Source organism: Eufriesea mexicana, unplaced genomic scaffold (genome assembly GCF_001483705.2).
Source record: "Eufriesea mexicana isolate 0111107269 unplaced genomic scaffold, ASM148370v2 scaffold307, whole genome shotgun sequence".
NCBI lineage: Eukaryota > Metazoa > Arthropoda > Insecta > Hymenoptera > Apidae > Eufriesea > Eufriesea mexicana.
In genome coordinates this window covers 586,247-596,359 of record NW_016908458.1, presented here as the reverse complement: position 1 = coordinate 596,359, position 10,113 = coordinate 586,247, and the positions used below count along the sequence as shown (strand labels likewise).

The 10,113-nt window shown below is 35.2% G+C and overlaps 1 protein-coding gene across 2 annotated transcripts in view; it reads left to right on the top strand.

Moving 5' to 3' along the window:
• The first annotated feature begins 9,810 nt into the window (after positions 1-9,810).
• Positions 9,811-10,113, top strand: part of bru3 (CUGBP Elav-like family member bruno 3) — a 552,999-nt gene continuing 552,696 nt past the window's right edge. For both annotated transcript variants that reach the window (XM_017911632.1, XM_017911631.1), the window contains exon 1: positions 9,811-9,957. The gene's annotated coding sequence lies outside the window, so the exon portion shown is untranslated. The remainder of the gene's footprint in view (positions 9,958-10,113) is intronic.

Below are 10,113 nucleotides of genomic sequence, written 5' to 3'. Positions count from 1 at the left end.
CATTCCGGGTAAAGGCATTATTGCACGTTGCGATCTGTGCTGCGGTCCTTGCCCATTTGGACTTAAGCCTGCCTGGCATTCCTCTCAGTATTCCAGCTCCGCGTCTTTCTTCCCGCCTTTTTCTCTTTGTTTCCCTCCACTTTCTGTCCACGACACGTTTCCTCGCGTCCATGTAGAGTTGAGTGCTCGAAGGAGCAACCGGAGATTTTCTGACGGTATTAAAGCAATTAGATGGGAAGAGGATGTTTGGCAGGATCTTCCCATCCGTTCACGAGGGGCTTTTAATATCGACGAAGTCGTTCCAGTTGCGTTTCTTTTCTGATTCGCGGTACTTGTTGCTATTTAGCCTTTGACTTCGCCTGATAATGCCTGTGAATTGCGCGATGGGTTTTTAGAATTCGTTTGACAACTTGCAAACGTTTCTCAGTGCAATGTAATTGTGTCTGGCTGTAATTTTATAGCTCTGATATAAATATCGTAATTTTTTATTGGGTCATATTGTGATAAACTATAGGCTTGCAACGATGATGTCAGGTATAATGACTTTTGAGTCTCGTGGACCTTACCTGTTGGGTGGTCATGTTTCAGGCTTTAGTTTATAAGAACCCTATGTTTCCTAGAAACTATTACTTATTGTAACTCACAAGGGCACGCACATATCTGCATAAGTATATCTGTATCTTTCATTGATAATAAACCTTATAAATTTCGTTGTTATACAACTGTACACGGATAGTTCCCTAGGAATTTTAATAAACGTTGCAATTTCATTTGAAAAATTACAACAAGTTACAATATACCTTCGTCAACATATTAAATGCCATGTCTCTTTTACGTGCCGTACCGTTCACGCTACAGTAAGCCGTCATGCGGACCCTTGCAGGTCGTACGGACCCTGAACGAAAAGTCCCTAGGGATCGGCATAGCGTTTAACGTGCTAATGACGCTAAATAAGTGACATCCAACTTGAATTTTTCGTTATTTTGTGTATGTGTCCTTTACATATACTTTTTCAATTGTGTAAAGTATCATCGTTCTCGAAAAAGTACCTCCATGTAATCCAATAATTGCAATTAACTTCGTTAGGGGTTGAGCGATACACGAATCACTGTACATGACCTGTGATACACCTATTATTCAAACGAATTAATTACAATCAATAAGAGTATTACTGTGTGAGTCAACTGAACAATCGAATTGTCCTAGAAAATAGGAGTTCTAGATTGAGTGAACTTCCAAACTTCGGTAAAGCACAGAAATATCTTCGCGTTTCAGTATGTACAAATTTTCAAAGTAGATACTGTACATATATGTACACGGGGCCAACTGCCTGCAAGTAGTCCTAACCTTTGCTTTGTACACTCAGGTACAAACTATCGTTTGAAGCTATACCTGCATAAGGATCTTAACCTTTCAAAGTCTGTAGTGACCAACTCAATTGCTAGCCTATATCTCTGTTGACATTTCCAGGGTGTTCTACCACTTGCATCGATTAGAAACTAGAAACATCGAAGTACTTGCTCTAAAAGGACACGAATTACACCCCCAAATTGGATAATGAAATCATAAGAGTAATTAAAGTGCTAATTTCTGTCAAAGGACACGTCTCATAGGTGAAAGTTCAAATTTTGACGGCAAAATCGCACAGATAATTAAATTGGGCTATCGTCGTGACAACGGGAACCGAGCCTACCAGGGCAAGCTCGAGATGCTGCTCGTTCGACATCATTGGGGTTGATAATAGACTACTTGTTCCGGATGCAATCGGTGACGCTCGAATGACTCGGCCCAGTTGGGAAACCCTCAGGGTACTTAACCTAGGAACTTACATCGAGAGGTATCTGAAAAGTTTCTGAACAATTAGGATTAGTCGCGTTGTATCCAGACCAAGCTATAGATTCCGGGTGAATGTAGCCATAAAGCACCAAGGAAGAAGGGTAAAGGAGAGTTTTGGAATGGGCCAGTGTGGGCGGTAGGGAAACTCGGGTTATGGGAGCTTGCGGCAAGCACCACCAGCGGCGATACACATTAGATACCAAGTTCTTACAACTACCCCTCGAACTGGGGAGCGTGAGTATGCCAATATAAATTACGGCTGCACGATAATGCCTGCTGGCTACCAAAGTAGAAGAGAACCTTCGAGTACGTCGTTTGCAGATTTTCTTTTTGTTCCAGCTTCGTGTCTGCATTTACCACCGCATACCCTATAATTCACGTTTCTTTGTCTGCTACGCTGCCACTGACAGTCTGTATCGTGTCAGGTCTGGCTAACTTCCACAAAATTTCAGATCAAACGCACGGTGTTTTATTATTCTCGCATTTTATGCTCCTCTTTTGCGTTCCTGGCACCGTAGTCGGTCCAATGAACCGAATAAGCGATTAAGGTACAGGTGAGACAGAGTAAATTCAAAGTTTCTAGACTTCTATGTACCAGAAAGTAAGAAGCTACTTTTCCGAACAATACTTTGCTCGTTATAATATAGAATTACTCGTTGTCGATACAAATACATCCATATAACGAGGTAAAATAAATTATGGACAACTAATATATTTTTATTGGGAATTTAATAGTGTAATAATAAGTAGTGTTTAATTTTGAATCAGAATTCGAAGGAGATATTTTAAAATTATTACGTGGAACAACTGATACAAATTCATCCTTATTAATTATTATTTGCTCTGCCAATAATTGTGATTGCATCGATCAGGCGAATATCGTGCAAACGGTTTGTTTATATTTCACAACTCGTAAAGTAGGACTGATTGTATACATTGGTACAAATTCGTGGATCCATAACACGCACTTTCTATATAGTATGTTCAGAGAACCACGCAGGGGGTACGTGAAGAAAAGGAAATGGTGGAAATTATTATAGTTCTCTATTTATATACATTGTTCAAAATTTCAAGAAATGGTTAGAATAAAACAAATATAAATTTTAAAAAATTAGTATTTCCAGACACTGGTGACTACCATAGCTACACTGAGGGGACAAGTGCTGGTCATTGATGACCACAATGGCAGTCAACGTGTTAATATCCTGTAAGAACTAGAATCATCTGTCTAATTCACGAGAATGAATATCCTGGTACTAGTTAGCAAAGTTTGGGAGAAGTCACAAAACCTTAGCTAAGATTTGGAGATGCATATATTTTAAAATAACTTGCATTTTAGATCTTCACAGATGACATCAACCGAGTACCAACTGGGTGGTACCAATAAAAATTGAACTTCGTGCTTGCGAATCACTTATTTACTACATAACCAAGTTCTAGGGTAACCTTGGACCTAACAGAAACTAAACTCGACTAAAGTATTTTTCGCAACGATGATCACTGCTGGATATTGTACTGTACTATACTATACAGTTACTCCAAGTGCAATTCTAGATGGACAGGATCAAGTGTTCCGCAGCTTATCGCAAAGATACTTAGATTGCAGTGAAATATTCACGACTCAATTTGAAATACGATTTCGGTTACCCGATATTGTCTGAATATTTGATGGCGAGAAATTAACGACGAAATCCGAATCTAACTGCGTTGAAACATCGAATGGGGAAAACATGTACGGGAAGGAACGTCTTTGACTGGAATTATCGTGAAAGGTTGCGCGCGGCGGGAGCGATATGAAAGGTAAATTCGCTCTGTTCGTGTAATCGAATTTGGAAGCGCAAGACTACTCGTATTACCGTTAAGGATTTATTGGGTCTCTCCGTCTGTATTCGAAGCTGTCACAGACAGTACGAACCCGGCAGCCAGCAACTCTTGTCGTGCGAATTCGGTGAGGCGTACAAGAATGTATTGATCTGCCCTGACATACCATTCGGGCACGAGACCTGTAAGTACGGCACTGCCGACATTTTACACCTTCCGGAGTATGTTGAAGTCTTCTTACGTGGATGATCTTCTATCGATTCATTCAAAACGCGATCAGAATCGCGTTTGTATCCGAGAAATTCTTAGTCAGTCAATAAATTCGTTGAAAGGACGTTGAACTTCGCAGAATGTTAGATACTCCGAGGTACGAAGGCAATTAATACTAGCCTAGACTATGTGGGTCATAGACGTTCCACTGAACCTTCTTGTCAATTCATAGAAGCTTCCTGCAATGGCATTAAAATTTCTTCGAATTATTAATGATTAAGAATGACTTCTTAGTATCTTTAGTCCCAGTAGAAGTTTGTAAGTATAATGTGCTACTGAGCATGAAAGTATTATATTATTGGGCAAAGAAATTTTTTGACTACTTCTTGTATCCAAATACCTGAGACATCAATGAATGAAAGTTTACTAATTATTTACAACCACTTTATTAATTAAGGAGTACGTTTATTTAAGTATAGAATATTACTAAACTATGATGAGTATAACATGGTGTAGAAGTGATGAGAATGATAACGAGCAATAGAAATAGAAATTAGGATAAGTTTATTTATGAAACTAATAAATGTTATAATTTATAGTAATCGTTGTATGATAAAATAGTATCTTATATTCTCAAAAAGGAATTAGTAAGATATTACTACTATTAAACAATGATATTCTGATTATAGCTACGTATATGTTAAATACAATATATTTTAACGACTCTCAATTGCCAATTTGAAATTCCAACTCTTGACTGACAAACTCAAATTTAATTCTTCACTTCCTCTTTTACATATTTCTCTAATTATATAACCTTTAATGACTTCTGCTTCTTTCACTCTATCTAGTTATTATATTTGTCTATTAATTATTATGAGACTTTTACCACTCCTCTAACACTCTTGACCAAGAATTTTTTATTCTATCATTTATCATTCCAAGCATTACATATAGTCCCTAAAGACTTTTTCCTAATTTTATATGAATGTCATTATTTGCACGATACAAACTTACACACAGAATAATTTTAAAGTGGCATTTATGTCTATTGCCATTTTTCTATAAAGATCCTAGACCAAGCATTTTATTCAGACATTTATCGCCCAATTTAGCTCCTAAATACCTTTCACTGGCTTTACACTAATTACTATTATCCTCGCAGTGCGCATAAAAGAACAGCAAAGTGTTCTAGAAGTTATGTTCATAGTTATTTTTCTACAATTAGATATTCAGCTGTAAGTTATTGGGTTTCCTTTAAAGTTCTGACGGTAGTCTTAATTTTCCCGTAGCACGGAACTAGATGAGAGATAAAAGTCGTAATATACATCATCGGTTAAGAATATAGCCTAGGCGAAGTGAAGTGTAGTCGAAACATTTTCTAAGCATCGTGTTAAAACTCGCTTTGTTAACAGTGAAATATGTATACGTTGGTACCAGCAGTTTGGTGACGAAAAGCCTGGTGAAAATGGAACTTTAAACAAAGGATAGAACGTTTGTCCCAGAACTTTGGCAAAGTCTAATGGCAAGAAGAAGAGCGCTTCGCGACACCTACATTCAAGGATAGAAATGAAGGAAATATTACCCAGCGTGTTCGTCATTTTATTAAACAAAGGGTTAGCCAACGAGCGTGCCTTTGTCTGCTAATGTCTTTGCCAATGGGTATAATTCTGGTGAAAACTGGGAACGACTAAATCTAGTTGGATATGAGAGACCTATCCTTTTTCAAATACCTCGTCGATTATGATTATATAGGATAGAACTTTTACAATTAAGAATAAAATAAAATATGCGAAGTATCACGAAACAAAAGTAAATTTCATATAATTATGCGTTTGAAATTTTATACTGTAAGAAATTATTATACGAGGCTTTGGTACGCGGATAGAAGCATTTTCGCTGTTGTACTCAGTGTCCATGACCATAACCATGGCTCATTTAAATTTAAGTTGAGATACGTACAAAGTATCAATTGTCATCGAAGTGTTGATGACCGTTTTGTTAGTATTAGATCGAAATATATTCGAGTGTGTTGACATCCTTTATGATGAGATTATAGATCGAAATGCGTCCGACTTTATCGACAGAGAAGCAACTCCAAATCGACCTCTCGTTGAAATCAATCACATTGATAGGTTATGTTTTAATTTTACGGTTTTATGTTTTCTCATCCCCTCTATATTCCTTTATACCTTACTTTTATATTTTACATTGTGAAATAATTGCTTAAATTTTAAATAATACACGCTAATATATATTGACTAATATATTATTATATATTCAAATTAAAATACAATTAATTAACAAAAAATAATATATATCAAAGTTAAGTCTGATATTTTGTCGAATTCTAACATACGTCAGCTAGCCTTTCTTGACACCTCGCAATATAAAAATTTGAATATTCGTGACTTAGTAATTAAAAAAAAAAGAAAAATAAAAGAGGTAAAAGAGAAAATGTAGAAATCTAACTGAATGTCGTGATCATATTATGGAAAACTAGACAAAAAGAAGAATTTTGTATATTTCAAATTTGAATTTTGAATAAAAATTTCTGTTGATACCTGTAAAAACATTAATGGCTGACAGATGAAAAATAATTACATTCCTAGCTTCTCATCTAAATAATTTTTCAAAAATATAATATTTCTAGGGTATTGTACTGACTGGACTATATATTTATATCTGCACGCAATTAAAATCATATCAAGAAGCACATTTTAGTTTCATTGTAATAGAAAAAATATATTCTTGCTTACAAAGTGATAGTTTAAAAATTCACTTGACTTGAAAATGGCTAATAAAAGTAAATGCCTTGTGTAATCTGGAACTTTCTCGCGCCTCTCTCGTAATAAGTTTCCTTACACAGCTGGATATAATAAAAATATCCGTACTTCAACTATCTGTGTCTGCTTCGATATTCACGATGGGATTTCGCAGACGAAGACTCTCTTTTCTTCCTTCATTTCGATTTGTCTCCTATTTCGTGATGTTAGGACGTCGATCGGCGACACTGTTGAATAAAGAACAGCGTCTTCGATAGCAAGCAATTTAAATTTTACGGGGACGAAAGAAAGTTTATTATTCAGGCGAAAGTTGACAGCTACAGCATATTCCAATATCTGGAAGAGGTCGAGGATCATCGACCCCGTGAAGCATAACGTTCATATAGTTATCCCTTTTCTTAATGTAAGCTAAAATTGATGGTCGTAAGTAAAGTATATTTAGTTGTGTGAAATTCCTGTGATCAATTCTTCCAAGCACCGTTGCAGGATGGGTAACACTGGTTGTGAAACGTGTATCTACCACTTTATGCTTCAATAATTTACGATGATTGTGTTAATGTTCTGTATACAGGTCCTGCATGATTTTATTTGCAATAGACTAATTTTATTAACGAATAAAATACTACATTGTTGTTAAAATATCAATTTTTCAGAAGCTAAATTGATTAACCCTATTTTTTTGTAAATTTCTATTTATTGGATTGGCCAATAAGCAGTGTCAAATTTTTTTGTGACACAAAGCAATATTTCTAATTTAGAACATATAATCACAAGCTAGTTAGAATTATTTGTTATAAATTAAAAGTGTCAATATTATATTAATAAAACTATAAAAATGCTAAAAATACCGACTTCTGGACAATGTAATACAAATAAATTTCTGAATTTTATATTTTCCTCTTTGGAAATTTTTCACGTCTATTTTTTATTTCCTATAGAATTTTAAAAAAAAGATAGGGACAAAAATTACATTTCTGTAAGTTTATTTATCACAAAAGGATTCGCAAATTCATTGTAAATTCGAAAATAAACTTTACAAAGAATTTTCTATGGAATATCACATAAAAAGATGTGACTATTAATTGCTATTAACGTGTTTAATAAATAATTAAGATTTATATTATAATTTGGAAAAAATATGTCTGTATAATAAAATATTAATTGTATTATATTTCTATATTCAAAATTGTCACATATTTTTTAATTAGACGCGAATTATGAATTTGTAAATCTTTTTTAAAATAATATCTGAAAATGTTTTTACATTATAAAATTCTTTATTGGAAGATTCCAATGGTATTATTAAAAAAAATTGTTTGGAGGTTAACTGTCAGCTGTGGCAAACATTATTGTACTTTCCTGATCTTTCCATTTCTGTGACGATAACTTCGTATCTGAGAGGACCTTAATCAGAATAATATAGGACGTCACTTCGTTTACCTTCAGGGCAATCAACAAGAAGGCCGTTTATTATTACTTTGCGTCTTCACTGCATATTAATGAGCCGCAATTGATCTTCAGTTTTCTTTCCCATCACAATTAAACCGATTTTCATAATCCCTTTCTAAACTTACTTTAATAATCTACTCAACTTTTCAATTTATGTGCGTTGACTTAAGATGATAAAGACCGAAATCTTGCTGCAACTTCAGTACGGATTTATAATGAAATTAAAATTTTAAGAAATTATCGGGAAGTTGAAAAAAAAATCTAACATGTTGTATAATAACTGCATTGTTTTACTAAAAATGAGATACAGCGATTTTTATTCCAATAATTATATGTACCGTTTTACAGTCTTGAACGCTGGTAAAAGATATGTGAAAGGAGAAACGTTCCTATAATAATAAGCACACATAAATTGAAAAAGAAACAACAAACACTTAATGCAAAAAATATAAAAACTCTCAACAGGATTAACATGAGAAAAATTCTAATTAAAAAAGAAAAAGAGAAAAAATATAATGTATTAATTTAGATGGTTCAGTTTAATTATAAATAATTATTGTTTTCATAACAATTTTACCGACGGAATGTATTTCCGCTAACTTTTTAAATACATATTATTATGTGTGACGTCCCCTTTATTCTATCCACTCGTTAAATAAATTTCAAAAATAAATGAAATGAATAAATAAACTTCTATATTAACATATAAATTACAGACACGACTAAATTTTTACTTATTATCGTTAATGATTTCATACAGTAACTTGAAGCCAAGAATATGTGTATACGTATACACGTTTATGTATATATGTATATATGTATACACGTATACGTATCGTGTCCTTCTTATTCGTTATTGCAAATTAACATGGCGGTGAAAGAACGATTGTCCGAGGAGCAATCATCGATATAAAATGAATTAAATTAATTAACGTCGATCGACAATTTATTTCCTACAAATAATAGCCTTTAATTCGAATGAACTCGTAAATATTAATTCCCGTAACTTCAAACGAATATTTCGCGTCTTCATACAATAAGCATTAAAAAGTCGTTCGACGTTTCCCGGCATTTTTCGTGTATCATCGTAAACGACCAAGATGTCTGCCACAGGCTGACGCAATCTCTCGTGTTCCAAAAAATAATTAAAAACTTACTCGTTTTACTGCCTGCTCGCTGGCTGTCAACGTTCGACTTTGTACCTTGAGGTTAAGTTTCAGCGTGTAATAAGGTGTATGTACGTCAGCGGGTGAACTTCATAAACGAGCATACATACGTAACGCCTGTAACGCCTTTTACCAGTGCTTGCTCACTTCACCACACTTTTTTCCCCGCGACCGGTATTGCAAACCTCTCAACACCTTCGCGACGAACGACGGTAGCCGTGTATCTTAAGAAAACTTTCGAACGCGCGCTCAACGTGCATGATGTAATATTCGTGCAAACTCGCGTAACAGAGACAACGTGTATGTTCATCCCGGTTATACGATGCGAATATACGACACGAACGGTTTGACTTAGGTAGAATCGTCGATCTCGCACGCTATTCGTCGGCGAAACACGTCATACGATCGTCTCACCGTGCGTCCACGCTATTGGTCGCGATCGGCTCGCGAATAGCGTCGACGTTAGCGTGGAACTTTCGAGAGTAGGCAATAGCTTATAGCGAACTAGTCAGGAGGAGTTAATACAACGAGCCTGATCGCGATCCAGTTCGTTAGTTCACGTCGCGTTGGGGTGTGTTTCGGTGAATTTGACAATCATTTCGTTTTCGAACTTTAGTTTGTGTGACATTTGTGACCCACGAGCATCGACATGGAGTGGAATGTTTTGAAAAGTGCTATTAGTCCCCCAGGTATGTGCGAATTTTACAGAAATTTTGGAGCATATCTTTTTCGAACTTTTAACATGACCGTTATTCGGTACGTGTGCAACGTCAATGGCGAAATATACGTAACCGTCAAACGAACGATTTTATATATGCTTGCGTTTTATTTGCGAGATGCTTTTG